Genomic DNA, 16037 nt, shown 5'->3' on the forward strand with positions numbered 1-16037 from the left:
TCTTAATTATTGCTGATTTCAGGGCCATTCAGATTCTGTATGAGAATTAAGTGGGATCACACAAATAAAGATATCCTGCAGGGCCGGGAGCATGGCCTAGTGGTAGCATGCTTGTCTAGCATACACAAAGCCCTGGGTTCAATTCCCTGGAACCAGAAGTGAGTCTGTGGTTCAAGTGGCAAAGCGCTAGCCTTGAGCAAAATGTGCCCAAGGACAGTGGCCAGGCCCTGAGTTCAAGCCCCCAGGACTGGCAAAAAAGAAAAAGAAAAAAAGAAAGATACTCTGCAATTCAACCTCATAAGACTCTTTTGATAGTAAACACTTGGACTGACTATCTTTATACCTTCATATATACATGCACATAGCACATATATTAAATTAACTGAAATGAGAAACAGTAAGGCTAATCTGGTCATATAAAAGAGTGAGTCAAAGAGAAATACTGCTGTTTTTCAAAGTAAATTAAATTTATTATTTCTGTTGTCTGTCATAATCAATTTCAATAAGGATACAGACCAGCTATCTGGGAACTATTATTGAACAAGTCAGAAGTCCCTGTTATGCTACATCTAAATACACACAATAACCAGAACTTTTATGAACATTTCAAGTTTTATAGAAGGAATGGAAACCCTAAGCCAAATTTGGGTCATTGTCCCAACAGCATTGATAATGTCAAGAAATGTGAACGTGAACTTGGAATTGATAGCAATTAAATATTTATCAAAATTGAACCTATCCATTTCACTTATGTTCTCATATGTTCTGATTTACTTAACTTTAACTGCATATATATTGTTTTGAAATGTGTGTACATTATAAAATCACCAAATCAAACTAATGACCATAATGCACTACAAGCTCAAGAGACCTATTTACATGATGGTGATAGTTAATAGCAATATATAAATATATATATATATACACACATATTTATAGGGCTTGAACTCTGAGCCAGGGCACTGTCCCTGAGCTCTTTAGCTCAAGGATAGCACAGCACCACAGCACCACTTCCAGTTTTCCAGTGGTTAATTGAAGAGTCCCATGGACTTTCATGTCCCTGCTTGCTTTGAACCATGATCCTCAGATCTCAGCCTCCTGAGTAGCTGAGATTACAGGCATGAGCCACCAGCCCCTGGCAATTACAATATATTATATTCATGAAAATTTCTGAGAATAACTTATAAGTTATAAGGAAAAGTATCTACATAATATTCTTTTGTGTTTTTCTACAACCGAAGCACATTTTACCAATGTACATTTTCAGAATCAATGGTAACCAAGTGTTCTGCTAAGGTACACTCAAAGTAGACTAAAATGAGGATTTAATTCACAAAGGAACTCCTTTGAGGTGTAGATGCAGATGCCCAACAAGCAGTCTGGGCTTATTAGTACAGGAATAATCCCAATGCCTAAACACAAGAGAGAGGGGGAAGGAAAGAAAGGGAGTTGTTTCCAGAACTCAGAAGAGAATTGTGCGAAGGTAGTCACATTAAAAATCACTGACAAGTATATGTGCAAAAATTCTCAGCCTGTCCAAGGTGACCTTATAAGAAAAGAGCCAGAGAGGAAATACATGATTTTATATTATATGAACTCATATATTCATCCCTTCCCTCTCCCTCCCTCTCCCTTTCCACTCCTCATATACACATGCACACACACATACACACACACTCATGCGCACGCATGCACACACACATTCTGCCAAAGTTTCCTGGAAGCAAAAGGAAAAAAGAGCCCTTTGAAGGGATCCATACAGGCCAGCATTTCAAGGCAGACAGCAGAGTGAAGAAAACAAGGAAAATGGCTCTGAAGGGACAAATACGTTTCTCCCATTCTATATCTGTGTCTGTTACAGCCATTATACAGCTCGTGGTAAAAACATGATGGGAATGGGGAATAAATGAGGTTGAAGATAGAGGAACAAATACTCACAAATGTAAGAAAATGATTTTCCTATAGAAAACTTACATGGAAACATTTTTCCATTTAATTAGCAGATATACACATAAGACTCTAACTCAGAGTGCAAGTCACAAAACAGTAGAATCTAGAAGATGAAAAATGCAAAAGCTCTAGTCCCACCCCAAAACCACTGATTCAGAATCTGCTTTTTTGCCAGTTCCCCTGACGGCTGTCATGCACACTAAACTTTATTTATTTTTTTTTTTGCCAGTCTTAGGCTTGAGCTCAGGGCCTGAGCACTGTCCTTGGATTTTTCTCAAGGCTAGAACTGTACCACTTGAGCTTCAGCACCATTTCTGGCTTTTTCTAAGTATGTGGTACCAAGGAATTGAACCCGGGTCTTCGTGCATGCTGGGCAAGCACTCTACCACTAGGCCAAACTCCCGGCCCCCACACTAAACTTTAAACCGCACTCCTCTAAGGACACCCTAGAGTTACTAAGGTTGATATTAGAGGTTTGGGGTAATTAAATGTAGAGGAAGTAAACACTAAAAGTTCATGGAGGTTGAGGCCAGAAGTTTGGCCTAGTGGTAGAGTGCTTGCCTAGCATGCATGAAGACCTGGGTTCGATTCCTTGGTACTACATACATAAAAAAAGCTGGAAATGGTGCTGTGGTTCAAATGGTAGAGCTCTAGCCTTGAGAAAAGTCCAAAGACAGTGCTCAGGCCCTGAGTTCAAGTCCCACAACTGGCAAAAAAAATAAAAGTTCATGGAAGTAGTATATTATGTATAAGATATTCAAATAGCATGCTACAGAAAATATGTTTCTTAAATTTCATCATAAAATCAAACAAAAGATATGATCAACGACAATATATAATATTCATAAATTTAATGATAAAAAATAGTCACTATTGTTCCATTAATACAAAGTTCTTTCATTATGAGAAAATAGATAGTCTAACAGTTCTCCAAAGGAAAAAAAAAATCCAGGCTGATTTAAACTGGAAAGATGCTGCTTTAGTTTTATTCTTTTTTGCCTTTCTCTCCGTAATAATAATTTCTCATCCATTTCAGGACAAACTCTGGCACTTCAATAAATACTTTTTGATTGATTGAAGTGCAAGTACTCTAAAACAGCGTGCTAAAACATTTATACATCAGCATCAAAATGCTAATCTTTTGCTTAGAGAAGACCACCATCTAGTGTTGCATCCTGGAAGTGCAATTTCCTATCAAGTGTAAGTTCACCACGGTATATGAGCAAATTTAACTGTTAAACTAACTCGCTGGGCCATATATTTGTACCCATCTACACTTCTAATGAAAAATTAAAATTATGGCAAATATCATGTAACCCTTTTACTAATTACAATAAAAAAAGAAAAATTAAAATTATCTCTGTTTTCATTTACCCTGAAGCTGTTTTTGTTTTGAAATAGCAGAACCATTTTCATTTAGTACAGAAAGAGCATCTTCCTGATCAAGGTATCCCAGCCACATTCCCTTTTAACAATTTTGCACACTATGTGATGTCCAACCTCAGAATCTACATGCTTGTACACAAGGATTCTTCCAAGCCCCCCAAAACCTACCTTGCTGCTCATACAGCAGACCACCGCAGAAGCGACCAACCAATGACTAATGGGAAATGAAGAATGACTGATTGTCAGAGCTCCTCTGCTCCTCAGGAGAAATCAGGGTTGGGATGTAGCTTAGTGGCAAAGTGCTTGCCTAGCAAGTGGAACCGAACCAAAATTAAAGACATGGAATATATTTTTAAAACTACAGCTTAAAAAAAGGAAAATCATATTGGGTCAACTAAGCCAATCTCAGAAAGACAAAGCGTGAATGTTTTTTTCTTATATGTGGATGTTTGGCCTAAAATATAATTTATGAGCTGGGAGTGTGGCCTAGTGGTAGACTGTTTGCCTGGCATGCAAAAAACCCTGGGTTTGATTCCTAGCTACTACACATACAGAAAAAACAGAAGTGGTGCTGTGGCTCAAGTGGCAGAGCCCTAGCATTGAGCAAAATGTGTCCAAGGACAGTGCCTAGGCCCTGAGTTCAAGCCCCATGACATGCCAGGAACCAGTGGCTCATAAAAGCAATCCTAACTACTCTGGACACTGAGATCTGAGGATCAAATTTCAAAGGCAACCAGTGCAGAAAAGTCGGTGATACTCTTATTCCCAATTAACCAGGACAAAGCTGTGGTTCAAATGCTACAGCATTTGCTTGGGCAAAAACAGCTCAGGGACATCAACTAGGCCCTAAGTTCAAGCTCCAGAGCCAGAATTGCATATATGTAATATATGTATACACATAATATGTATATATACATGTATGTATATATGGGTATGTGTATAGTCATATATATGGACATATATAGGATGCATACAGGACACATGCAGACATCAAAATCAAATCAAGGGTTTTGAACTAATGGGTAGAGTTTGGTACATACCATTTGCTGTCTCAGGAAAGTGATGGTAAGCAGAGGGATGAGGCAAAGAGAGACTGGTGAGAATGAACAACAAGCACCAGGTGTTTATGCCTATAATCCTAGCTACTTGGGAGGCTGGCATCTGGAGGATCAAGATTTGAGGCCAATCTTGGTAGGAAAAAAAAACAAAAACAAATACTGCCTCTGTCATCCCAAGCTACATGAGAGGCTAAATTGGGAGGATCACATTAGCAGACCAGCCTGTGCAGAAGCAGACTCCCTCTCCATGGAGGGAAATTGGAAGGAGTGATACATGTCCATGATCCCAACCAACTCCAAGAGGCCTAAAGTAGGTGGAGCTCCATGTATGTGAGTGCTGGGTGGGAAGTAGAATCCTATTTCAGAAGTAACCTGTAAAGCCTAATAACAGTGGCTCATGCCTGTAAATCCAAACTACTTGGGAGGCTTAGATTGTGGCTCAAGGCCAACTCAGGCAGCAAAGCTCATAAGACCTCCTTTTCAACCCATAGCTAGGCACAGTGGTATATGCCTGTCATCACAGGCTACATGGGAGGCTAAGATTGGAAAGACTGCATTACCAAGCCAGCCCAGGCTGAACTACACAAGACTGCACAGAAAGAAGCAGGATTCAGTGGCATGCATCATTGTGATCTCAGTAATGACAGGAATCCTAAAAGTAGGTAAAACACATCTCCAGATCAAGTCAAAGCAAAACCTTATCCTAAAAATAAATAGGGAAAACAGGGCTGGAGGTCAGACATCTCGCAAAAACCTAAGATCAAATACCAATAGTGCCAAGGAGGGGGTGGGAGGAGGGAGATAAAGACAGAGAGAAAAGATTTGATACTACATGAGAAACGTAATAACAGACATTACCAACTATAAACTTCTCTTACCTATGATGGTAAAGGAACCTTAATTTTAAGCTGCACCCATAATCCATAGGCTTAAGTGGCAGACTGTCTAATAAGTTCAAGGCCCTGAGTCTAAACCATAATTTCACCAAAAGGAAAAACAACACAAACTGAGTATGGAGACAAAAATATGACACCTGGATATTAAACACACATCCGAGGTTTTCTTAGTTTACTTTTCCAGTTTAGCTATTTTCCACTTATAATACATATAACACATTGAATTAATATTTTTGTAGAATTAAAGATAGCAAACATTATAATAGCAGGTGTGGGTGGCTCACATCTGTAATCCTAGCTATTCAAGAGTCGGAGCTGTGAAATGGTTTGAAGCCAGCCCAGGCAAGGAAGTCTGTGAAAGTCTTATCTCCAGTTAGCCACCTCCCCATCAATAAAAAGACAGAAGTAGTAGAGCTGTGGCTCAAGTGGCAAAGCAATCAATCAATAAATAAATAAAAGAGCTCAGGGACAATGTCAAGGCCCTGAGTTAAAGCTCCACCCTCCCCACCCCCCCACACACCCAAAGCTCCACCCCCCACCCCCCCACACACAAAATCTATATTTAAGAAAGAATAGCAATATTCAGTTTATTATCTCTTTGAGGAAGAAATTCTCAGCTGGAATGACATTTAGCATTTAAAATGCTCAAATAGCCAGGCATGAGGACATATACATGTAATCCTAGCACAATGGAGGCTGAGACAGGAAGGCATGAGTTAAAAGCCACCCTAGACTACATACAGCTTTAGGGCAGCCTAGGATATACAGAGAAATCCTGTCTAAAAAATTAATATTAAAGATACCATTAAGCATTCCTTTAAACAAATCAATTGAACTTCTTTTAATCTAACCTTTCTTGAATTTTCCTGACCATGGAAACATGCTCCTATGGAGCACCAATAAATATTCTTCATTTTGCCAAGAGTATCTTGAGAAATGTAGACAGGCTAAAGGAAATGATCCAGTACCTGGCACACTATGGGTACTTAGAGTTTTTGCCCTTTATCATCCATAAAGGCTGAAGACTGGATTTTTATATTATAAATAGTGTATTAGAATGAGGATAAGACAGTTTCTAATTAAGAACCTAAAGGAATAATGAATTTAAAGAGAAGTCAGTCTAGAAATAACTGACAAACGGTACAATGTGTTATATCCCAACAGAGGAATGAGTCATCATAGGAAAAAAAGAAGATGATGTCACTCTTTACTAATATAAGATAGTGATTTCTATACTAAATGCAATGTGTAATCAAATGAATGAAGTTTATGTGGGTAAAATGTGTTGATGAATACTAATGCCTGTCAAGATCCAGATGGATATGAGCAAACAAATTTATGATTTCATAATGTATTTGCACAAGTCAGGGGCTCTTTATACAAAATGCAGTAGGGTATACCTTAAATAGAATTAAGCATTTTACTTATAAGTTGAACCATTCAATTCCTTAGATAGTTTTCAGGCATTAGCATGAATGCTTCCCAGAAGAGATGAAGAAATATCCTATAATAAAACCAGCATTTCATAGGAGATATATAAAGACTAAAGAAAAACTTAAAACTTTTCACTATCATTTCTTTTTTAGTACAATTGCCATTGTATAATGAATTGATAAGGTAAAAGGTGTCTCGAATAGTTATGCTTACCGGAATTAAATAATTCCTCAAAATCTTGTGTTTGAGGACATACTGGCTACTTAATGAGACCTGATTTCAAAAATATATAGATAGAGGCTAGAAAGAAGATTAGGAAATAGCAAACTGATTCAGTGGATATGAGAAACTGAAAGGATTAAAGCTAAGAACCAACCTGATTTACACTGTAGACTCCTATATTATAATAAATTGGAAGTATGATGGTACATTTCTTGTAATAGTAATGAAGGTGGAGTCAAAAGCAAAAGAACTGTTTGACAGTCTTCTATTAGGTGGCAAGGCTTTCCATTTCTTGTTATGGCAGGCAAGACTATCGGGACTACATTCTGGCTTCAAACAAAAATAGATGCATAGTCGGGCGCGGTAGCTCCCGTCTGTAATCTTAGCTGTTCCCAGGGCTGAGATCTGAGGATCAAGGTTCAAAGCAGGCCAGGGCACAAAAGGACCTGAGACTCTTATCTCCAATTAACCTCTAAAAAAGGCGAAGTGGGGTTTGGCTCAAAGGTAGGGCAGCAGCCTTGAGATGAAGAGCTAAGGGACAGCGCCCAGGCTGAGCTCAAGCCCCATGACCCACCAAAAAAAAAAAAAAAGATTCTTCAGGAATCTTCAAAAAGAGATATCATAAAGACTGAAGAAATGACAGTGTAATGTATTAGTCTAATGTATTAGCATAAAATTGTAGGCAAGGTAGGAACCCAAAGAGGACAGTAAATCACAGGGACTGCTTTGGACCTGAAAGCATCTACCCACCCCTCAACCATGAGCTTTTGCTTTAGTAGCCTTGTTATTCAAAGGAAACATAAATCAGCACCCTGATCCAAGTGGATATTCCAGAAGCTAAGTATTTAGGCAGGAGAAAAATTGGATTAACACTCCTCACTCCTAATCCCAACAGAAGGTGAGGGCTAATCTGCATCAAAAGGTCAGTCACTGGGCAAGAGTTTGACCTAGTAGTAGAGTGCTTACCTAGTATGCATAAAAGGCCTGGTTCGATTCCTTGGTACCACAAAGAGGAAGGATTGATTAATTTAGGTGAATATAAATAACTTAAATTTTATGTCCCTGGTAGCATATCTCTTTTGGACAAAAAAAACAATTAAATTATTAGTAATCATATTTCTGAAGTTGATAATAGCCTTGGTATTCTTATGAAACTATTTCATAAATAAAATAAATGATAAATCATTGTGAGCTCATTATAATCCTAATTTTCAAAGTAGAAAAGGATATGTACAAATCATGCTTTCCTTAACCTGAATTTTGAAATATTAATTAAAACTATTTTTTCTGCTCATGCAGAAGACAAAGAAAAAGGGAAAAAAAGTTATCACTCAGAGACTGTTTCACCACAAAAATGCAAACAAAGTGGAAAACAGAGATTGACAAAGGCAGATCACTTATGGAATTCCATAAATGGAATAACAGTGTACTCACACAATTTGGAAGCATAAATACTTCCTTCAACTTATTTACATATACATTGTGGTGTCTACAGCATTTTTTTCCCTTTTGCTGGTCCTGGAGCCAGCATTTTTGGAATTTTTTTGTCCGTCTGTTTAAGAGATAAGATTCTCATGTACTTTTCCTGCCCAAGAGGGCTTCTAACTGTGATCCTAAAATCCCAGTCTCCTGAGTAGCTAGGATTATAGGCATGAGACACTGACACTGAGCTCTAAAATCCTTTTAGTCAGGTTCATGTTTAATTAAAATACTTAGAAAGGGTTCATTATCAGAGCCACAGACTATATTAATATTTCTCCCAGATAACACTTTCTTGTAAACTGGACCCAATTATATGAAACATGAGGAATACTAATGAACTTATAGTCACTAATTGATGTTTAACCAGAGACATAATTCACCTAAACCCTTCCCTTCTCTACTTAAGAAGAATTAAACCACACTTCCTGAGTCTTAAAAGTCTCCAGAGTTTGGATCTTAGCTAATCCAACTATAATGACCAACTGAAGACTGGTAAAACATTTTGCAAGTATTTTTTAAAAAGCAGAGTAAGTCTACATTTGCATTTTAAATTACAACTACTTAATGATAGGTATCCATGCATAAATTAATATGCAAAAATAAAAGTCTGAGCTAGTATGGTAGAAGCGTAATTTTTTTGTTGCCTGTTGTGGGGCATAAACTTGGGGCCTGGGCATATCTCTGAGCACTTTGACCTATATACTGTCCCTGTACTTTTGTACACTTCTGGTTTTCACACTTCAGCTCCACTTCTGGTTTTTAGGTGGTTGATTGGAGGAAAGAGTCTCATGGACTTTCCTACATGGATTGGCTTTGAACCGTGATCCTCATAGGTCAGCCCCCTATGTAGATAGTATTATAGGCATAAGCCACCAGAACCTGGCTTTCACTGACACTATAATATTTATGCCAGTACTGTCCAACAGAAATATAATGCAAGGGGCTGGAAGTCTGGCCTAGTGGTAGTGTGCTTGTCTAGTATGCACTAAGACCTGGATTCAATTCCTTGGTACAACATACACAGAAAAAACCAGAAGTGGCACTGTGGCTCAAGTGGCAGAACCCTAGCCTTGCAGAAAGCCCAAGGACAGTGCTCAGGCCCTGAGTTCAAGACCGAGGACTGGCAAAAAAAAAGAAGGGCCAGGAGTTTGGCCTAGTGGTAGAGTGCTCGCCTAGCATGCACATACATAGAAAAAGCCGAAAGTGGTGCTGAAGCTCAAGTAGTAGAGCTCTAGCCTTGAAAAAATCCAAGGACAGTGCTCAGTCCCTGAGCTCAGGCCCAGGACTGGCAAAAAAAAAACCACAGAAATGTAATGCAAGCCACAAATGTAGTTTGTAATGCTCTAGTACTCACAGTTTGCAAAGTAAAAAGACAGGTTAAATTTAGTAATATATTTAATCAAGGCAAATACATTTAAAGTGACAATTTAATATGAAAGTTAATATTTAAAATTATAATTTGTATTGCTTTATTCTATCTTTGAAATCAATGTGTATTTTATACCTAAACTATATCTAAACTCATAGTAGACATATTTCAAGTACCCTAGTTACTATTCTCTACATTTATATCTAAATTATTAATTTACACGTTATCTACAAATATGTCAAACTATAGATTTAAATATAATAACTTTAAGTGAATCTTTTTTTCTCTTTTTTGCCAATCCTGGGGCTTGGGAGCAGGGGCTGAGCACTGTCGTTGGGCTTCCTCAGGGCTAGCACTCTACCACTTGAGCCACAGCACCATCTCCCGCTTTTTCTGTGTATGTGGTACCAAGGAATCAAACTCAGGGCTTCATACATGCTAGGCAAGCACTCTACCACTAGGCCACGCTCCTGGCCCTATTTTTGTCTTTTGAGACAGTTCTCATAAAGTTGGGAGCAGTGTCTCACACCTGTAATCCTAGCTACTCAGAAGGCTGAGATCTGAGGATTGCAGTTCAAAGCCACCCCAGGCACTAAAGACCGTGAAATTCTTATCACCAATTAACCACCAGAAAATGGGATGTGGAGCTATGGCTCAAGGGGTAGGGAAGTAGCCTTGAATTGAAAAGCTCAGGGACAGTGCCGAGGCCCAGAAATCAAGCCCCATGAACAAGAAAGAAAGAAAGAAAGAAAGAAAGAAAGAAAGAAAGAAAGAAAGAAAGAAAGAAAGAAAGAAAGAAAGAAAGTTCTCACTAGTAGCTCAAACTAATCTTTTTATTTGGTTGGTTGGTTGGTTGGTTGGTTGGTTGGTTTTTTGCCAGTCCTGGGCTTACGCTCAGGGCCTGAGCACTGTCCTTGGATTTTTCTCAAGGTTAGAGCTCTACCACTTGAGCCTCAGCACCATTTCTGGCTTTTTTCTATGTATGTGGTACTGAGGAATTGAACCCGGGTCTTTGTGCATGCTAGGCAAGCACTCTACCACTAGGCCAAACTCCCAGCCCTCAAACTAATCTTAAACTCATTCTATAACCCAGGCTGGAGTCAAATGTATCATCCTCCTTCCTCTACTGCCCCAGTACCATGATTACAGGTATATAGGACCAAAGCAATTGTTAACTGATTCTTTTAGCCAAAGAATCTGTTTCTTGTAAAGTTAGAGAATATTCAGAGAATTTCAACTTACTGTTGTAATGCACTGACAGCTTAATAACAGCAATGAAAATGAGCCTCAGGGCTAGCAAAGACTATTATTATGACTATATGTTTGCAGCTTTAATGGCTTTCTTTTTGTGAGTTTTGTTATGGTAGTGACAGTCATGGTAAAACTACTCATTAATTATGTACTATTTTTTCTATTATTTTGTTAAGTTGGTTTTATCTTCAAATACCTTGAAAGCCTACTGAAGTGAAACTCTACATTTTTGTCTTTTATTATGCTCTACCTAAGACAGCGTGCATTTGAAATGGTTCTTGGTTTATTTTCATCACAAATACAATTTCAATGCTATTTTTAGAGTAAGCATTTTTCACTTTGTAAGGTTTACTTTCACTATATCTTATTGCCAATTCATTGAGTTAATAAATCTCTGTTGAGCTGAAAGTCAAGTACACTACCCATCTGGCATGTCCATTCTAGTGGGAAAGGTGCTGCACTGATTTCAGAAGATAAAAGTAATAATAGTAATGTGCCGTTCATTAAAATTTCAACCAAATTCTAAAATTAATCAAAGATAGAAAACCTGAAACATGGGCTGGGAGTTTGGCCTAGCATGCATGAAGATCAGGTTCGATTTCTCAGTACCACGTACATAGAAAAAGCCAGAAATAGTACTGAGGCTCAAGAGGTAGAGGTCTAGCCGTGAGAAAATCCAAGGACAGTGCTTAGACCTTGAGCTTCACCCCAGGACTGGCAAAAAAAAAGCATAAACAAAAACCCTGAACTGAAGCAAGGTAGGGTGGCTCACGCCTGTAAACCTAGCTACTCAGGAAGCTGAGATCTGAGGATCAAGGTTCAAAGCCAGCCCAGGCACTAACATCCATCCAAGACTCTTATATCCAATTAACCACTAGAAAACTGGAAGTGGCCCTGTGGCTCAAGGGGTAGGGCAATAGCCTTGAGCTGAATAGCTCAGTGACAATACAGAAGCACAGAGTTCAAGTCCCAACACACACACACACACACACACATACACACACACATACACACATAGAAAATCTGACTCAGTATGGTGGTATACATCTATAATCCTAGCATGTAAGAGGATTATAAATTTAAGAGCAGCCTGAGCTACATAGAAATACATTGTTAGAAAGAGGGATGAGACAGCTAGCATTATACTTAATGGCGAAAAGCTAAAATCATTCCCTCTAAAATCAGCAATGAGACAAGGATGCCTACTCTCTGCACTCCTCTTTAACATAGTACTAGAATTCCTAGCCAGTGCAATAAGGCAAGAAGCAAGCATAAAGGGGATCCAAGTAGGGAAAGAGGAAGTAAAACTATCCCTCTTTGCAGATGACATGATTCTGTATTTAAACAACCCTAGAGACTCCACTCCCAAGCTGCTTGGGCTGATTCAAAACATTGGCAAGGTAGCAGGGTATAAAATTAACCCTCAAAAATCAACTGCCTTCCTATATGCCAACAATGAGAGGAACAAGGCAGCAATCAGGAAAGCAACTCCTTTTGTAATAGCCTCAAAGAAAATCAAGTGCCTAGGAATTAACCTAACTAAGAATGTAAAGGACCTTCTTGATGAAAACTTTAAAACCCTGAAAAAGGAAATTAAAGCAGAACTGAAGAAATGGAAAAACCTCCCATGCTCCTGGATTGGAAGAATCAACATCGTGAAAATGACAATCTTGTCAAGGGCTATCTACAAATTCAACGCAATACCCATCAATATCCCAATGTCATTCTTTAAAGAAATAGAAGAGGCAATCCAAAATTTCATATGGAATAATAAAAGACCCCGTATAGCAAAAACAATTCTTAGCAGAAAGAAAGGCGCAGGAGGAATTTCAATACCAAACTTTAGACCCTATTACAGAGCTATAGTAACAAAAACAGCTTGGTACTGGCACAAGAACAGGCCTGAAGACCAATGCAATAGAACTGAGGACCCAGATATTAACCCACAGACCTATCGCTACCTAATCTTTGATAAGTGAGCCAAAAAATAGAATGGAAGAAAGACAGCCTCTTCAACAAGTGGTGCTGGCAGAACTGGTTAAGCACCTGCAGAAAACTAAAGTTGGATCCTTCTTTATCACCCTGCACTAGAATTAACTCCAAATGGATCAAAGACCTGGAGGTAAAAGCTGACACACTGAAAACTTTACAGGAAGGAATAGGAGATACACTAAGCCTCCTTGGCACAGGTCGAAACTTTCTTAACAAGGACCAAGAATCACAACAAATCAGAGAAAGGCTGGATAAGTGGGACTGCATTAAACTGCAGAGCTTTTGTATGGCAAAGGATATAGGTAGTAAATTAATTAGGAAGCCTACAGATTGGGAGAAGATCTTCACCAACCAAACAATGGACAAGGGCCTCATATCTAAAATATATCAACAGCTCAAAAAATTGAATCACTCCAAAACTAATCTCCAAAGTAACAACCATCCCATTAAAAATTGGGCCAAAGACTTAAAGAGAGTCTTCTCTGAACAAGAAACAAAAATGGCCTATAGACACATGAATAAATGCTCAACATCTCTGGTCATAAAAGAAATGCAAATCAAAACAACTCTAAGATTCCACCTCACTCCAGTTAGAATGGCCAGGATCAGGAAAACGAATAATAACAGATGCTGGAGGGGATGTGGCCAGGAGGGATCACTACTACACTGTTGGTGGGAGTGCAAACTCGTTCAACCAGTATGGAAAGCAGTGTGGCAGTGCCTCAAAAGGCTAAACATAGAGCTCCCCTATGACCCAGCAATTCCACTACTTGGCATTTACCCAACCATCCAGAAACAAGGGCATACTAAATCCACTAGCACAACAATGTTCATTGCAGCATTATTCACCACAGCAAAGATATGGAACTAACCTAGATGTCCCTCAGTTGATGAGTGGATCAACAAGTTGTAGTATTTGTACACAATGGAATTCTATGCTGCTGTCAGAAAAAAACGACATCGACCCATTTGTTAGGAAATGGAAAGACTTAGAAAAAATCATATTAAGTGAAGTAAGCCAGACTCAAAGGAACATAGGCTCAATGGTTTCCCTCATTTGTCATAATCAGTAGAAACCTTGGGCTCTACTAGCAGAGATCTGCAATAGAGCAAAACCTTGCTACATAAGGCCATATAGTATGAAGCTAATTGAAAGGACCTCTAGGATATTGAAACAGAAGCCATATAACGAATGACTGTTGTCCTTAATGTACTATGTTATCTCTCATCTCCTTTGCTGTCCCTTGGGTATCTCATATTGTTACAGGATCTCACTTTGTTATCTGATATATTGAATTTATTTGTATTTGGTTATTTGAAATTTGATAGGGAAGGGGGGAAAACCAAGACGGGGGGTGTGGGGGGGAGGGTAATGGGTACCAAGACATGTGAAAGGGTATCAATGTATGTGAATTAATGCACCTTCTATCTGGCAAATATCATGTAACCCTTTTATTAATTACAATAATATATATATATAAAGGAATGGTCTACGGACACATGCAGAAATGCTTGATTTCTCTGGCCAAAAAACAACTCTAAGATTGCACCTCACTCCAGTTAGAATGGCCATAATCAAGAAATCTTATAACAACAGATGCTGGCGGGGATGTAGCCAGGAGGGATCACTACTACACTGTTGGTGGGAGTGCAAACTCTTTCAACCACTATGGAAAGCAGTATGGCACATCACCTATGACCCAGCAATTCCACTACTTGGCATTTAACCCACTTGTCCAGAAACAAGGACATACTATATCCACTAGCACAATTATATTCTTTACAACACTATTTACCATAGCAAAGATATGGAACCAACCTAGATGTCCCTCAGTTGATGAGTGGATCAACAAGATATGGTATTCATACACAATGGAATTCTATGCTGCTGTCAGAAAGAACAACATTACCCCATTTGTAAGTAAATGGAAAGACTTAGAAAAAATCATATTAAGTGAAGTAAGCCCGACTCAAAGGAACATAGGCTCAATGTTTCCCTCATTTGTCATAACCAGTAGAAACCTTGGGCTCTCCTAGCAGAGATTTACAATAGAGCAAAACCTAGACACATAAGGCCATATAGTATGACACTAAATGAAAGGACCTCCAGGATATAAAAACAAAAGCCCTATAAGGAGTAATTGTTGTCCTTAATGTACTATGTTATCTCTCATCTCTTTTGCTGTCCCTTGGTTATCTCATATTGTTATTGTATTTTACCTTGTTATCTGATATATTGTATATATGTTTATTTGGTTATTTGAAATTGGATAGGGAAGAGGGGAAAACAAGATGAGGGGCATGGGTGGGGGAAGGGAAATGGGAACCAAGACATGAAAAACGGTATCACCTTCTATCTGGTGAATATAATGTAACCCTTCTAATAAGTACAATAAAAATATATGAAAAAAAAGAAAGAGAGATGAGAAAGAAGGGAAGAAAGGGAAGGAACAGAAAGGAAAGGGAGGGAGGGAAGAAGCTGGACATAGAAAAGAAGAACCCCAGAAAAGAATGCTGAGTAAACTCCTAGGAATAGGTGTGTTCAATGACTTTCATTAAGCATTTTTGTGCCATACTGAGGTTTGAACTCAAGATCCTTGAGCCCTTTTCTGTATGTATGCTGGTAGTGGGGTTTGAACTCGGTACCTACCCATAGTCCCTAGGGCCTGGGTACTGTACTTTAGGTTTTGTTGTTCAAGGCTGGTGCTATACTACTTGAGCCACATCTCCATGTCTCGGTTTTTGATGGTTAACTGGACATAAGAGCCTCAGATTTTCCTGCCCAAGATGGTTTCAAACTGCAATCCTCATCTCTCAGTCTCCTAATAACTAAGATTGTAGATGTGAGTCACCAGTGCCAAACGTGAGCTCCTGTTCAGCTTTTTCTGCTTATGGCTGGTGTCCTATCACTGGAGCCACGTTTCCAATCTAGTTTTTTGCTGATTAATTGGAGATGGCAAGTCACAGATTTTCTGCCCTAATTGGCTTTGAATCATG

The sequence above is a fragment of the Megascapheus bottae genome, chromosome X (genome assembly GCF_031878675.1).
Source record: "Megascapheus bottae isolate mThoBot1 chromosome X, mThoBot2.hap1, whole genome shotgun sequence".
NCBI lineage: Eukaryota > Metazoa > Chordata > Mammalia > Rodentia > Geomyidae > Megascapheus > Megascapheus bottae.